General features: G+C 41.0%; 1 protein-coding gene across 8 annotated transcripts in view; it reads left to right on the top strand.

Annotated features, from left to right (window-relative positions):
* The window catches only part of Babam2 (BRISC and BRCA1 A complex member 2), a 378,444-nt gene that overhangs the window by 32,743 nt on the left and 328,852 nt on the right, over positions 1-16,849 (top strand). The window contains exon 1 of one of the 8 annotated variants that reach the window (XR_010052101.1): positions 2-10,969. The exons of the other annotated variants lie outside the window; for them this stretch is intronic. The gene's annotated coding sequence lies outside the window, so the exon portion shown is untranslated. Of the gene's footprint in view, position 1; positions 10,970-16,849 lie in introns of those variants that run through there. 8 annotated transcript variants of the gene reach the window in all.

The following is a 16,849-nucleotide window of genomic DNA, read 5'->3' as shown; positions in this document are numbered from 1 at the left end:
TAGATGGTGGTCACCAATTATTGCAAGTTGTGCTTTACATTTTACTGCTGACTGTTCAGAGTGAGCTCTGATCCTGCTTACTAATAGTTACTATTTTGCTATCTGCCATCCCGCCCTGGTTCTTTCTATTCAAAGTGAGGTACCCAGCTGAATTAAGTTGTAGAGGAATAGGCCTGTATAGAAACACAATAGTGCGTATGTATGTCTTTTTTCTTGAAGGGAGCTCTAAGATAATACCCCAATAAAGTGGCTTACTGCTTTGTGCCTGCAAGATGGTTCAGTGAGTGAGTAAAGACCTGCCATCAATCCCGACAAAGTGAGTTCTATTCCTGGACCAATTTCCACATGTGCGTTGTGCCCTGCACCCAATAAAATTAATACACACACACACACACACACACACACACACACACAAGAAAAAAGATGTAACACTTAAAATACCTATTTAGTAATAGTTGTTTTTAGGTAGGAATGGCTGATGTCTCCACTGCTGTCAAAACCCATTGTCATGGTCCTTTCTCTAGGATTCTGGGCACTGCATACATGTGTCAACATACTTTATAGCAAGAGTTAGAAATGCAAATGGCCTGTGAGGGCCACAGTGATAATGTAATCCACGAAAACAGATCGGGTTATGGAAGCAAGCTTGGGACACCCTGTCTCTGAGGAAACTCCTTCTATTGACTCAGATATCAGAAGTCAGACATTCTAAATTCTTTTCTTTTTTAAATCAGGTTTAAATGTTGTCTATCTTTCCAAAATTAGGGCCATATGTTATCAGGTAGATTGAGTATATGTGAAGAGTGGCCTGAGCTTCTGCACCTTGGCTTCCAATACCGCCTGAATGGTGTGCAGGGTGCACACCTGGGATGCAGGCCAGCATCTGCAGCGTCTGTCTGGGCCATGTTAGCCCTTCTCTGTCGCCAGCGCAGCACTGAGCTCTTACCTACTGTGAAAGTGATAATAGCTTTGCTTTGTTAGTGTCAGTAACTGCACCTGGCATTTTCTTTCTTAAACCTATTCTTGTGAACAGGGTGTTAAAAATCTATTTGTAAAAAAGGATAAAAAATGTGGTTATTAAAGATCAGGTGGATGGGTGAGGGAGATGGCACAGACCATAAAGGGCTTTCAAGGTAAAAGGACCTGGGTTTGATCCCCAGAACCTACACAGAGAAAAGCTTGGCGGGGGCAGATGCCTGTAATCCCAGTGTGGGGATCAGAGACAAGCAGATCCTGGGACTCATGTGATCCCGGTTAGCTTACTTGGCAAGGTTCAGGCCAACAAGGAACCCAGTCTGAGAAAACAGAGTGGATGGTGCCTCAGGAATGATACCTAAAGTTTCCTCTGGCCTCCACACCTACTTGTGTGTGTGCTTGTTTGTGTGCTTGTGTGTGTTCTTGTGTACTTGCACACACTCACACATGCACACACTCACATATGGTATGATGGGTGCAATGGGTGGATAAACTGCTTTTTGGACTATCAACTGTGTGTTCTACTGTCATTGACTGGGAGGTGCCACATCTTGGCATTCTCTAGAATGGCTTTGTGTTAATTTACCAAGTGTAATGTTAAATGAGACATTCAGGCCAAGGTCACTGTTACCGTGAATTATTAGACCATTCTCAGGAAACGACAAAAGTACAAATAGTGGCAGGCTTAGATTGTTATCTTTTCCAATTATTAACTAAATTTAAAAAGAAATGATCCAAGTAAATCACTCATGGATGAAATGGAGATAGTGCTGAAGTTACACACAGAAGGAAGCATTGGTCTCCTGTCCTGTGTTTCCCCCTCTTACTCCTGTTTTCTGAGGAAACCATTACAGTTTTAAGAAATGGTTTCAGTTTAGTTCTTCTGAGGATTCCCATTTCTCTCAGTACTACTCTGCCTGTTTCCTGACTGGCTAGTTGTAGATGTTATCTTTTGACTTCCTGACCTGCTAGAGGCATCAGCCTATTTTCACTGTCCCCTTACCTCTCTCTTCCTCTTTAATAAAAGCACATCGCTGCTATTGGTTCTCGAGTTCTTTACCTTGTAGCTAAAACCTTTGTTCTTTTTTTCTTGTGGGGATCAAATTTCAGGGCCTTACAAAGGTTAGAGACAAACTTTTCCAAAAAGCAAATCCATGGCACCCCCTCCATACTCCCCTCCAGGGTCCCTTTAAACACTGATCATACAATTCAATGAACAGTCCCCTAGGGTTCTTGATAAGTGCATGACTCAGCTGTGTTATCAGCTCTGACGATCTCTGTGCAGTGGTGATGGACGTCTCATCTCTCTGGAGTCCCATGACCCACAGATAATGTCTTTTGGCTTCACACTTCATGGGGTAAGCGCAGCCTCTGCTTCTTTCTTCTCTTGCTTTTTCCTGCACCGCTTTCCCACATCTTCTGTTTTCCCCTTTGCATTCTCAAGATTAATAATTTGTTGTCTATAATAGTCTCCAGGGCATTGTTCATAAATTACACAGTGGCTCGATAGGCCTGCTTCTGCATTAATTATCATTATATTTTACTTCGTTTTGTGGGCCTAAATAGTAACAATTCTACGCACTACACTGGACGATTTCTTAGGAAACAGGCCACTTGCTTAGGTTATTGGAATCCAGGCTCAAATAACCTGCCCAGATTTTGTTCCTCTCTCTTCTGCTTCTGCCTTTCCTATATCTCTGCCCCACATTTCTTTATTACCTCCATTATGATTAGGTATCTTACTTAAGATCTCTTTCTTCCTCTCTGTTCCTCTTCAGATGTCTTGTTCTTACTTTATGACTGCAGTATCTGTTAGTCTTTCAAATAACAAAAATTAAAGGTTCAGCAGTTAAATGTGTTTGCTGACAAGCCTAACGACCTGAGTTCAATCCCTGGCATCTACCTGGTAGAAGGAGAGAACTGTTCTAGTTTCCTTTCCAGTGCTGTGATAAAGCACTCTGACCATATCCCTCCTGGATCAGTTAATAGTCAAAACAGTCCCCTACAGATGTGCACTTAGGGCAGTCTGTTCTAGGCAATTCCTCAGCCTGGGCTCCTCTCAGATGACTCTAGAGTGGAATTAAACCAGCCAAGGGGTTGACGAGATGGCTCAGCAGTTAAGAACACAGACTGTTCTGTTCTTTTAGAGAACCCTGAGTTTGATTCCTAGAACCCATGTCAGGCAGCACACAGCTGCCTGTGAGTTCAGTTCCATGAGATTAGATGCTTTCCTCTGGACTGTGAAGGCACCTGCACACACATGTACATATACATGTGTAGTTCAATTGAAAATAGAAATCTTTAGAACAATAAGATTAAACAAAATCCCATCTAACCAGTTCAACAACTGATTCTCACGGGCTGTCCTCTGACCTACAAATGCATGCCACGTATACGCACCATCACAGAGATAGATAAATATAATAATTGTAAAATTTTAAAAATGTTTTCTTTTTTAACCATTATTTTAATATTCACATGGAACATCATATTTTATAGCATAATTTCTCTTCCGGTTATTCTATAAAGCTGTGACCCTTTAATACAGCTCCTCATGTTGTGGTGACCCCCAGCCATAAAATCATTTTCTTGCTACTTTATTTATTTCATGTATGTGCATACACTGTCACTGACTTCAGACACATCAGAAAGGGACATCGGATCCCATTACAGATGGTTGTGAGCCACCATGTGGTTGCTGGGATTTGAACTCAGGACCTCTAGAGGAGCAGGCAGTGCTCTTAACCACTGAGCCATCTCTCCAGCCCTTCTTGCTACTTTATAACCGTAACTTTGCTACGTTATGAATCATAATATAAATGTCTATGTTTTCTGATGGCCTTAAGTAAACCCTATGAAAGGATTGTTTGTCTTTCAAAAGGTCGAGACCAACAGGTAGAGAATTGCTGATCTATAAGCTTCCCTCAAATAAAAGCCATCATGCACATAAGATAGTAATAAGATACTGTGTAGAGCTCCCAGGTAGTTGAGCATGCTCTTAGTGTGGGGGACTCTTGACTGTCCTATTCTTTTTTTTTTTTTTTTTTGTGGTTCTTTTTTTTTCGGAGCTGGGGACCGAACCCAGGGCCTTGCGCTTCCTAGGCAAGGGCTCTACCACTGAGCTAAATCCCCAGCCCCGACTGTCCTATTCTGAAGTTCAGCGGTCATCAAAATAGATCTTATCCTTTTTCAAAAGTGAACTTCCTGTATTTCCCCCTGGAGTACACTTGGCCATTGCCGGGCAGGGAGGTGTGTGCACTCTTTCCTGAAGAACGTTTAATTAATCTCCCTGCTCATAGCCTTATGTCTCCTCCTCTCCTCTGCTTACCGGGTAAGTGGTAGGATGACCAATGGCTTCTCTGTGTTCAGCTGTGTCCTCCTCATATTCCTGTGAGAGACACAGAGCACCCTGCCCTGCCAAGCACCAGTTCCTGGCTGCATTTTGTCTTCTAGACATTTGCTGAGGTTTCCCCTGTGTAGATTGCTATTTCTTAACCTTCATCTCCGTTCTTCCTCTTTTATATTTTTACAGACTTCTTTTAACTTTCATAGTAGAGGGGTGGTTAGAAGGAAGAATTAGCCTCCGGTTTTTTTTTGGTGTGCTAATTTATGTTATACTATGTTTTATTTGCTGATATCCTGTATTTTCTCATCACTATAAAATTTTCACATGAAACCTGTTATTCATTGTATATTAGGCGTATTCTATCAAACTATTGTTTGATATCATATACTAAGCACTAAAGACTTATTTAGCCTACTCTATGCTCTGTAATGAAAGGTGACTAATAGATGTCTTTTTTTTTTTTTTTGAGACAGGCTTCTCTGTGTAGCCCTGGCTGTCCTGGAACCCACTCTGTGGACCAGGCCAGGCTTGAATTCACAGAGATCCAACTCTGCCTTTCCACTTCTGGGATTAAAGGTGTGCACCACCCTACTTAGCATCTTTATTTTAACTGCTTAGGTCATTCTTTCTTTCTTTTTCTTCTTACTTATGTCAGGCTGGTGGGTTTTTGAGAGAAGGTCTCTCACAGGTTCGCCTATGCTATCTGCTGCTGAGTCTATGATCTGTCCCCTCTGCCCAGCTGTGAGATTAGAGATGTGCACTGTTGTACCTGGCTTTTTAATGTGCATCCTGGTGGTTCAAACTCAATCCTCATGCTTGAGTGGCAGTCAGTTTATTGAGTGAGACATTTTCCAAGCTCCTCCTTTCTGAAATTCTGGACTTTCTGTAGAGAACCTTCTGAAAGATGTTGGCGATGTTCTTAGGTTTAGTGTTAGATCCAGGGGTTGGCAGTAGGTACAGAGCTAGGAGATTTACTCGAGAAGATGGTATCATGAGTAAGTTCCTTCCAGACTTTTAGAAAGGTGTGGGGTTTAAGTGCCATTTACCTGTTGCCTTAAAAACCTGTTCTTATTCTCAGATTTGCACCCTGTTGGGTAGCCTTTTGCTATACAAACACCTCTATACATTTAGGGATGGAAACTTTTGTTCTTGTTTTTATTTTATTTATTTTTTGAGCACTCTCTCTAGCTCTGGAAATTTATTTTTTTAAAGACCTGTTGAAAATCAATAGACTTATCAAAATAAATGAAATCAACTATATAAATTCCGGTGGGCAAGTCTTAATTTAGAAACTCAGAACCAGTATGTCCTTTGCACATGCAGTTAAAGCTCAGGTAAAAATGGGTTTGTGCTTGTCACCAAGTGCCGTGTCCCCACCTGCAAACACACATTTGTTTTTGTCAGCATTTCCAAGGACAAGCCTGTTTTGCTTTGTGTGATATTTAGGCCATGGCCATTAAGCTTCCCTTCTTGGAAACTTAACTGAAAATTATTTCCAAATTAATTCTGTTCATAATATTTTAAAAACTTAGAATTACCCCCCCTCTGTGTGTGTGTGTGTGTGTGTGTGTGTGTGTGTGTGTGCTCACGTATGCGCACGTGCTTTCTTAGAGTGCAACAAGAGTTGTCGTTTCCTTCTATCATAAGGGTCTTGAGGACTGAACTTAGGAGGTCAAGCTCAGCGGCAAGCACCTTCACCCAGTAAGCTTTCTTGCCAACCCGTCTCAGAAACCCTTCTAGGAGGTCTGAGGCATGCTCAGCTGACTGTGGTATTCGTGTGGGACAATTAGATCTTGCATCTACATCAATGCTTACTGCAGTTCAACATCAATGCTTACTGCAGTTCAACATCAATGCTTACTGCAGTTCAACATCAATGCTTACTGCAGTTCAACATCAATGCTTACTGCAGTTCAACATCAATGCTTACTGCAGTTCTACATCAATGCTTACTGCAGTTCTACATCAATGCTTACTGCAGTTCAACATCAATGCTTACTGCAGTTCTACATCAATGCTTACTGCAGTTCAACATCAATGCTTACTGCAGTTCAACATCAATGCTTACTGCAGTTCAACATCAATGCTTACTGCAGTTCAACATCAATGCTTACTGCAGTTCAACATCAATGCTTACTGCAGTTCAACATCAATGCTTACTGCAGTTCAACATCAATGCTTACTGCAGTTCAACATCAATGCTTACTGCAGTTCAACATCAATGCTTACTGCAGTTCAACATCAATGCTTACTGCAGTTCAACATCAATGCTTACTGCAGTTCAACATCAATGCTTACTGCAGTTCAACATCAATGCTTACTGCAGTTCAACATCAATGCTTACTGCAGTTCAACATCAATGCTTACTGCAGTTCTACATCAATGCTTACTGCAGTTCAACATCAATGCTTACTGCAGTTCAACATCAATGCTTACTGCAGTTCAACATCAATGCTTACTGCAGTTCTACATCAATGCTTACTGCAGTTCAACATCAATGCTTACTGCAGTTCAACATCAATGCTTACTGCAGTTCAACATCAATGCTTACTGCAGTTCAACATCAATGCTTACTGCAGTTCAACATCAATGCTTACTGCAGTTCTACATCAATGCTTACTGCAGTTCAACATCAATGCTTACTGCAGTTCTACATCAATGCTTACTGCAGTTCAACATCAATGCTTACTGCAGTTCTACATCAATGCTTACTGCAGTTCAACATCAATGCTTACTGCAGTTCAACATCAATGCTTACTGCAGTTCAACATCAATGCTTACTGCAGTTCAACATCAATGCTTACTGCAGTTCAACATCAATGCTTACTGCAGTTCTACATCAATGCTTACTGCAGTTCTACATCAATGCTTACTGCAGTTCTACATCAATGCTTACTGCAGTTACTTCCTTTCGATCTCCTGAAAGCCATGGAAGTAGCTTGACTATGTCCAGATTTCCCACGATTGTAGCCATGGATTTCTTTAGAAATCGAAGTTTAGAATCGAATTTTCCTTCTTGGAGTAAGATAGGGTTTGCAACCCCATAGGAAGAACAACCAACCAGACCCCCCAGAGCTCCCAGGGACTAGACTACCAACCAAAGACTACACATGGAGGGACCCATGGCTTCAGCCACATATGTCGCAGAGGATGACATTGTCTGGCATCAGTGGGAGGAGAAGCCCTCGGTCCTGTGAAGGCTCGTTTCCCCAGCGTAGGGGAATGTTGGGGTGGGAGTGGGAGCATCCTCATGGAAGCAGGGGGAGGGAAGGGGTTATGGGAGAGGGGGAAAGGCGTTAATATTTGAAATGTAAATACGGGGCTGGGGATTTAGCTCAGCAGTAGAGCGCTTGCCTGGCGAGCACAAGGCCCTAGGTTCGGTCCCCAGCTCCGAAAAAAAAAAGAAAAGGAAAAAAAAAATGTAAATACATAAAATATCCAGTAAAAATAAATTAATTAATTAAAAAAATAAGATTTTGCAGGCCCATCTTTCTCTCTCTTTTCTGTCTTCCCTCTCCCTTACTTCTTCTTTAGTCTTTCTCATAATTTCTCTTTTGTTTCTTTTCGAGACAAGTTCTTATCCTATAGCCCACACTGTGCTGGAGCTCACTGTGTCGTGCAGGTTGGTCTCAGGCCTTCAGTGGTCCTCCTACCCCAGCCTACTGAGTGCTAGAATTGCAGGTGTGAGCCACCCAACTTAGCTTCTTTTAGAACTTTTAAGTCATCCTTTTTGTTTGTTTAACATCTTTTGTAAGGATGAAGATAGCATGTGTTCCTACTTGAACGCATTTTGTAGCTATATTTATTATAGCTAAGAAATGTATTGCCAGAAGTTTCTTATTACAGGATTTGTCATTAAATTTTACCTTCTACAGCCTATATAATGATTGTCACTAGATGATCAAATACTATTCTAATCAACAAACTCTTTAATAAGTTTAGTTTGCTCAAATAAATATAAATGTCTGTGAGTTTCTATGGTTCTACAAGTCTTTGGAAAGTAGTTATGATAGCAAACACAGAAGCTTTCTGTGTTGTTTTAAAACAATAATTTACATGTATGAGAGTTTTTTTTGCATGTATGTCTATGGGCTGCTTGCATGCTTGGTACTTAACCGTGGCCAGAAGTGGGCACTGGATCCCACAGCACTGGAGCTACAGATGGTACTGAGAATCAAACATGGGCCTTCTGGAAGAGCAGCTAAATTCTCTCTCTCTCTCTTTCTCTTTCTCTCTCTCTCTCTCTCTCTCTCTCTCTCTCTCCCTCCCTCCCTCCCTCCCTCCCTCCCTCCCTCCCTTTCTCCCTCTCTCCCTCTCTCCCTCTCTCATTCTTCTCTTACATATTACATCCGGCCAGAGTTTTTCTTCTTTCTCTCCCCTTCCCCAGTCTCTCCCTCCACCTTCCCCCTCTCCCCTAGATCCACTCAGCCTCCCTCAGAAAAGAGCTTGCCTCTTAGGGACACCAACCAGGTAGAGTAAGACCAGGCATGAACCGTCACATCAAGGCTGGATCAGGAGGCACAGTAGGGGTATGGGGGGAGGGAGGGTCCCACAAGTAGGTGGAGGAGTCGGACAGCATCCTCTCCCACTGTTAGGATTCCCACAAGAACACCAAGCTATTCAGCCATAGCATCAAGCCAGACCCCTACAGGCTTGATCACTTGGCCCTGGTTACTTGGTTCTGTGGGCCGAGTTCTCATAGTATCTATGATCCCTGTTTCTTCCAGTCCTTTAGGCTTCTCTGCAGGACTCCTGGAGCTCCCTGTAAGTCTTGTCTGTGGGATTCTGTTTCCATTAGTTGCTGGATGAAGTCTCTTTGGTCTCGTCAATGACAATTCTCTTAGGCTTCAATCCCAAAATACTCCAGATAGGACAAACTGTAGGTAGAAGGTTTGGTGGCTGGGTTGGTGTCCCAAACCCTTCACTTTAGAATAGCCAGTCTCTTTATCAGTGAGCAGCCTTCCTAGCCTGAGGCTCGTTGGCCTTAGCCAAGGCTAAGCCAGAGTATTTGGAGTTTACAGTAATTCATTTTATAAGTTATCCTCAGTGAACAGGCCTGCTTTGTTTATTAAGTTGTACCTTCAGCTCCTAGCAGCGTAGAGGTAGATGCTCGATTAATACCCATGGAAGCAGTGGATGGCGGGCATGATGGGTGCATGAGTTCTTGAGTTGCAATGTTCAGATCTGTGCCAGCTACAGGATTAGAGGGAATGTGGTATTCTGTCCCCGTATCTGCCTTGTTACCAGCAGACACTCGGTCTTCACGAGTTATTTATTATACAAGGAATTATTAATTGGAGCACTGCCCCTAACAGTTCAGAAAAACAGGAAGGCATGCACTGTACTGTGCAGATTGGGAGCCTGAACCTATTTCACATTTATTTATTTTATTCTGCCCTCTGGAGTCAGAATAATGAAAATAGGATGCAACTTAATTTGCATATTAGAAAGCAGCCCTTACAGAAAAATCTGTTTCACCTGTAAACAAAGGGAACTTCGGGCAGCGGCTGATAGAGTGGAAGGCAAAGGAGAGGATGTGCTTCTGTCGGTGCAGTGGTGAGCAGATTCCTGAGAAGGATGCCAGGATGTTACAGTATACTGGGAATGATGTTACTGTTTCTGCAGTTCCTTAACGTGAAGAAACACCTGCTGGCTACTGAAAGAGTTGCCAATTTGTGTAAGAAATTATTGAAAGTTGTCCAAGGATGAGATATTAATTAAAGAGAAACCCTTGAATTTGACAGCTGTAGAAGACACAAATCATCCTTGAACTGGAATAGAAATGTGCTTCTTCAGGGATCAGGAGGAACTGAATGAAGTGCATATTGGAGTCCTAACCTCCCACTGCAGTGGCAGGAGTTTCTGAGCTGTAGTAAAGTTCATGGTGGGCTAGGGATTTGTTATAGACATGGTTAGTAAACAGACACGACAGTCAGTTTGCATAGCATTTAATTCTAAAGTAATTATCTGATTATTTCAGGGAGGGTTGGGTGGGGGAGACAGAAAAGAAGATAGAGAGGAAGACAATGAGAATGTGTGTACCCACTCTGTTCAGACAGAGCAGGGAGCGTGCTCTGCTCACGCACTATTTCCAGTCTCTAGTCTGTGCCTGACATTTAGAGAAGCTTAGTAAGTGTTTGTGGAATGAACCAAGGATATTCTTTCTCTGGATCTAGTAATGATGGGGTTTGATGAGCAAGTGACAGATCTTAATTCTGAAGGCTCTTTGAATCATATTGTTTATGCCACTAGGAAGAGACATCATTACTGAAATATTATAGGTTATATTGAGCAAGTCTGTGGCTAGCGAATCAGTTTCAAATTTGAAATTATCTTTTGTTTGAAATTTTTTGTTTCATACCAACAATTTATGTTAATCAGGGACTGTTTGGTTATAAGAAATCCATTGGAACCAAAATAAACCAAAGGATTTATTTATTTGTCTTTATAAAGAATCAAGTGAATTTTATGGTTTTCAAGGGCAGGGGAGAGCAAGGCTTCACTGGGACTGGAACCAGGAACTGGCATGCTGGCAGACATGACAGTAGCTGCTTGTCATCTGAGTTCTTGTATTTTGGCACTTTATTAACTTGATTCTTTTCCCCAGATTTCTCTAAACATTGGATAGAAATGACTTCATTCTTACAGGTGAGCTGAGTGTGGAATCGGTAGTGAGAGAGCAGTGAGCCTTCATTCTTGGGAAAGCTGTGAGTTTGATAAAGACATGGTCAGGTCGCTCACCCCCCCCCCCCCCCCCGTGTGTGTGTGTGTGTGTGTGTGTGTGTGTATGTGTGTGTGTGTGTGTGTGTGCGCGCGCGCCCCTGTGAGTGTGCAGATATGCAGGCACCCATGCATGTAGCTGGAAGAGGACTTCTGGAGACTTTCTCTGCCACTCTCTTCTTTCTTCCCTTGAGCCATGCCTCACTGTAGCAGAAGCTCACCGTTTTTCTCCTGTTACAGCCATGCATAACTGTGCTGTGCTTTTCAGCACGGGTGCTGAGATTAGAACTCATGTACATATGCTTTCAGAGCAAATACTTTTGGTGAGGAACTAGTTCCCTACCCCTCGGAACCCATGTAAGCGCAGGTAAGCGTGGTCTGGGGAGGCCCAGAGAGGTCCATTACTGTGTTTCTCGTGAAACTGTAGACATGTTCATTTTGTGTCTAACAATGGAACAGTATTGTTGCTTATTATCTGAGAAGAGTGATGAATATTTATTAAATCCATTTGCAACACAGTAGAGAAGTTGTGCCAAAAAATTATCTCAATGAGTTTCAAGTTGAAATAGTTTCCCTTCAGAGGAAAAAGCCTGGAAGAGAAAATGGGTTCTGATTTGGAGAATACATTCTCCCCATGTCCTCAGAGGTACAGTGTAAATTCAGTGTTCATTTCTGAGGATTCAGTACTGTATTACTGAGTTTAAATATATAATTTTTGGACAATTATTCCAACAAAATGAACTGGCTTCAGACTGTTATTTAAATTGTATGCACTATTCAATCAAATAGTGGCCAGACAAACTGATATTTTATAGAGAAGTTACAGATACTGGTCCAGATTCTGCTGTATTGAATCAGCTCAAGATTTAACTTCAGTGTTTGATCTATACCTTCTTGAGGTCCCCCTCTTCCCCCCCCTCTCCCTCTCTGTACGTGCGTGCATATTTACGCTCTCATGTTTGCATGTTAACACTGCTTTAGCACTTCAGATCCATTATATGTTCATCGTTGTAGTCAGTGTAGGAAGCTCAGAGTGCTTACTTTTTCTGTTTACTGTTCTCTAAGACCTTACTTAGACAGCATGGTGTCTCTGCTCTGATGGCTGTTTCACAGAAACTGGCCACCTCCAAGTTATGGTATCTGAAAGATACGGTTCTCAGTGTTAGGAAATTTGTGTGTCAGCTGAAAAAGATGTTGATGGCATTGACTGACTGTCTCTGTCTCTGTCTGTCTCTCTGTGTCTCTGTCTCTGTATCTGTCTCTCTCTCTCTCTCTGAGTTTTGTATTTTATTTGCTTTATTATTGTACCATAAGTTTCTTAGACAATGAAAAAATATTTGGCATACCTATGTGCATGATGATTGAACAACTTTAAGGAGTGGCTTTCCCTTTTCCCTTGGGTGGGTGTTCTAGGCATTGATTGCATGACAAGTGTCTTTGCCACTTAGCCCTTCTGCCAGCCACATGCCTCTGAACTTTGTCCATGTCAGTTCAAAAGTTGGCTGCTGTGCCCATAGCTGTTGGCATTTATTTTTTAATTTCTTAAATATTTGAGTCAGGGTCTCTGTAAGGATCTCAGACTAGCTTTACAAGAACTCCGTAGCTGGGAAGCCTTGAAGCTGCTTTCTACCACAGCATCCCTGGTGCAAGGTCACAGGCCTGCACTGCTCTGTCTGGTTGCTGCTGTTGGCGTTTGTGTTGGGGTGACAGTCTTTCTTATGAAAAATTTCTTGTCTTTGTGAAATCAAACCTGTTGAGAGGATATTGACTGAATAATCTTTTCCTTTTTATCCCTTCACATATCTCCCCGTTAGTATCTAGTGCACTGAATCCCTTAGTTGGTTCTCCTCTGCACTCACACTGCTGACGTGTAGGCGCCTCTGTCTCTGGGGTCCTTTGCCAGGACATTAGGAGTTGACTACTCTTACTGTGCCTGTGGCACTTGCTAAGTAAACAGTTGGACGCCGTATCTTGGACACAGTATTTTGTTGCATACGGAGGAGCCTTGTCCCTTTCCTTGGTAGCACAGTTCATTTTACTTTTATTTTTATCTTTAAAAAAGATTCACTGACTTAAAGATTATTATTATCCACCACTCACGGTATTTTTAGAGGCTAATTAGGGAGGCAGGTCACCTTTCAATTACTGAATGGTCTGAAAGAGTCCTCACTGAAGAGCAAGAGGCGCTAATTTTGGGTATTAGACGTTCTTGCTCCTTAGATTTTCAGGATTCCTTTGTCTTGGCATTTCAGAGTATTTTATTTCTTGGGATCCATGGAATACTCTGCTATATTAAGAATAGCAGCTGATACTATTAAGTGTGTAAAATCATTTCTGTTATAAATAATGGTATACATCTGCAATCTGATTTGATGCTGATTATAATTAAATAATAAACTGACAGACATAATTCCTAAACTATAAAAAATTTCATTTATACAAAGCAGGCTTATTATACAGAATTTTACTTATCACAATTCTTATGTATGAATTTATATACTGCTATTTTAAGTCAACTTTATTGCATCATAGTTTACAATAGTAGAATGTTTACATTTTAGGTGAAATATTTTGCATATTTTGGCAGTCCTAAAATCTGTTAGGAATACCTCAGTCCAGATTTAGAGCATTCCATTCCTCACAGGTCCGTCTGCTCCACTACCTTCCCCTTAGTTTCACAGACCTGGACTTACGTGTTCTGTGTTGTTTAGGGGCTAGGCGGCCAGCTTTTTCCTCTGAGAACTTCAGAAGTGTGGAACTTCACCCATATTGTTGAGTGTGGGGCTACTCTTGTCTGTCCCCTGGCTGTAGTGTCAATGGACTTGCAGCCTCCATCCTCAGCCCCAATGAGGGGGCTACAGACTGCACAGCAGAACTGCATTGCGACACTGAGTGCATAGAATCCCTTTTAAAAGTCATTTGTTGAAGGACACTTGGGCCACTTCCAGATTTTTGTCTGTTATAAATTGCAATGTAAAATTTCACTTGTTTGTGGAAATAATTTTTTTCTTTTGGGTTAATCTTGTATTGCAAGCTAAATGTAGAATAAAGTTTATTAAGTATGTGGTAAGCTGTTCTCTAAAGTAGGTATATCATTTTATAGTTTGCATAACAATTTAATATTCTAGTTACTCCATGTTCTGGTATTGGTTCATTTTGAGCTAATTTTAGGCATATATTTATTACTTAATCACTTAAGTAGTTTTCACTTCTGGATTTTGTATTGTGTACTCTCTTGAGCTAATGCAACATTCTTTTAATTCCTGTAGCTTTTTTGAAAGTCTTTAAATGGGAGCATGTATGTACACCAGTATCTTTTCCACAGCTGTCTGGGCGAGTCTAGCTTGTTTGTATTTTAGGAACAGCTTTTCATATGTTGCCCAAGTCCTATTCAGTAGGACCTGCTTGGTCTCACTGAACCCGGAGACCGATCTGTAGAGTAGGAAATGTCTTAACAGCATCAAGTCTCCTTGCTGACCCCAAACCTGGAACTTCTTCACATCTTGTTGTCATGGATGTTTGGAATTTTCAACCAGTACTGTCTGAGCAGATCCTAATGAATCCACTTTGTCCCACATATTGTTGATAAAGGATGCTCAATCTGTCTGTCTGTCTGTCTGTCTTTATGTCCCTGGTCATCTTATCCCTCCTCATATTTGTCCTTCTTGTTACTGTACAGTGGCTTTAGTAAAGTATTATGTTCACATCTTTTTCTCATTTTTTCAAAACTTTTTTCTTCTGATTGGACTTTGAGGATTCATGTGTTTTGGACTTAAGCTCCTTCTAGGATGTATATTTTCTCCCTGACTGCCTTTTATCATCGTTACAAACCTTTGTCTAATGTAGTGTCACAAAGATCTTTGTGCTATGCTTTCTTTTTATTGATTCATTTCCATGGTTTTGTGTGGTGTGCATGTTTTAGTGTGCATGAATACATGTGTGTGTTTGTACACGAGTGTGGATGCCCAAAGTTGATGACAAGAATTATCCTCAACCACTCTTCCACCTTAGTCATTGAGACAGGGTGTCTTAGTCAAACCCAGAGCTCATGGATGTAGCTAGTCTTTTAAGGTCTAGGGATCTCATCTCTCCTTTCTGTGGCTAGAATTAAAGGCAGGCCCCTGGGCCACCGCGCCACCTTGGTATTTACATAAATTTGTGGTATTCAAACTCCAGTCTTCATGTTTGTGCAGTAAACACTCTAACCAGAGCCATCTTCCCAGTCCTGTGCTTTCTTTGAGATGTATAAAACTTAAGGTTTTATACTTAGCTTGTCATTCATTTTGAGTCTACATTTGTTTAGGATATTGCTTTTAGAAAACCCACAGATCTCCAAATGTTCTACTGTTAAAATAATATTTGTTTATTCTACAGTGCCCTTGTATCTTTGTTAAGACTCATTGCCCATATATTGATGGGGGCTCTTTCTGAACTTCTTAGGCTGTTCCGTTCTGTCCATATCTTACTTTATTCTGATGCACAGTTTCCATATTGTAGAAAGTAAATCTTGAGGGTTGGGGAGGGTTTAGTGATTAAAAACACATGCTGTACAGGTCTGAGGACCAGATTCCCAGAGCTGTCTTAGAGCTGGACACAGTAGCACAAACTCCTCCTCCCAGTGTACCTCTAAGGGGAGATGGCATGTGGGAACACGAGAATCTCCAGAGGCTCAGAAGTCAGTTAGCCTGCCTAAGAGCTTCAAGAATGCCACATATTTCCACACAAACAAGTGCAAACACACACACATGCGCGCGCGCGCACACACACACACACACACACACCCATACACCCACAGGCATGCATGCACGCACACACAGACATGTGAACACAGAGACCTTGAAATCAGGTAGTATGAATATTTTAATTTGTCATATTTTCAAAAGTGGTTTTATAAATACAAGGTTCTTTAGTTTCATAAATCTTGGAATCAGCTTGTCAGCTTTAAAAAGTGTTTCATATTTTGCTTCTGTTTTGCATTTAATATATAGGTTTTAGACTTTTTCTATCATTCACCCAATGTTAATATATTTTGATTATAAATTATATTTTAAGATCTGATTATGTATTGCCATCATGTAAGTAGGTTTTTTGTCTATTAATGCTGAATCCATCGTAAGCTCATTTATGAGATATAATTGTTTATAGTTTCTTAGAACTTTCTATTCAGGAAATTATGTACTCAGCGAATGACTGTTTAGTCCTTTCCACCCAGTATGAGTCACATTTCTTTTTATTGCCTTAGCGTATTGACTAGGCTCTTGAGGAGTGTTGTGAGCAGACAGTCTCATTTCAGATTTTAAAAGAAATGAGTGCATTCCGAATTTAGTATAGTTTTAGTTTTGTTATTTTCAGAATTGCCTCTTCTCAGGACTGATTCCCTTCTATACCTAGTTTGTTGAGAATTGTTTTGTCTTCTTTAACTTTTTTTTTAAGATCAAGAATAAGTGTTAGATTTGGTCAAATAGTTTATCAGCTACAATGATTATGAGATTTTTTCTGTTTCAATTTTATTAGCACAATGGATTATAAAAACATATACCAAGATATTTATTTATTTCATGACATAATTTTTCCTTTACTTTTTTTTCTTCCCATGGCCTTCTTGTCTGCCTTTCAAATTCATGGCTTCTTTTTTTTTAAATCATTTTTTACATGTAAACACACACACACACACACACACACACACACACACACACACACACACAAATACAGCCTTTAGAGTCTACTTAGTGTTTCTTGTATGTGTATGGTTTTTAAGGCTGACCACTTAGTATTGAATAACAGATGACTGATAGTGTTAGTAAAGCG

Source organism: Rattus norvegicus, chromosome 6 (genome assembly GCF_036323735.1).
Source record: "Rattus norvegicus strain BN/NHsdMcwi chromosome 6, GRCr8, whole genome shotgun sequence".
Classification (NCBI taxonomy): domain Eukaryota; kingdom Metazoa; phylum Chordata; class Mammalia; order Rodentia; family Muridae; genus Rattus; species Rattus norvegicus.
The sequence above is the reverse complement of the archived record's forward strand: the minus strand, read 5'-3'. Positions and strand labels throughout refer to the sequence as shown.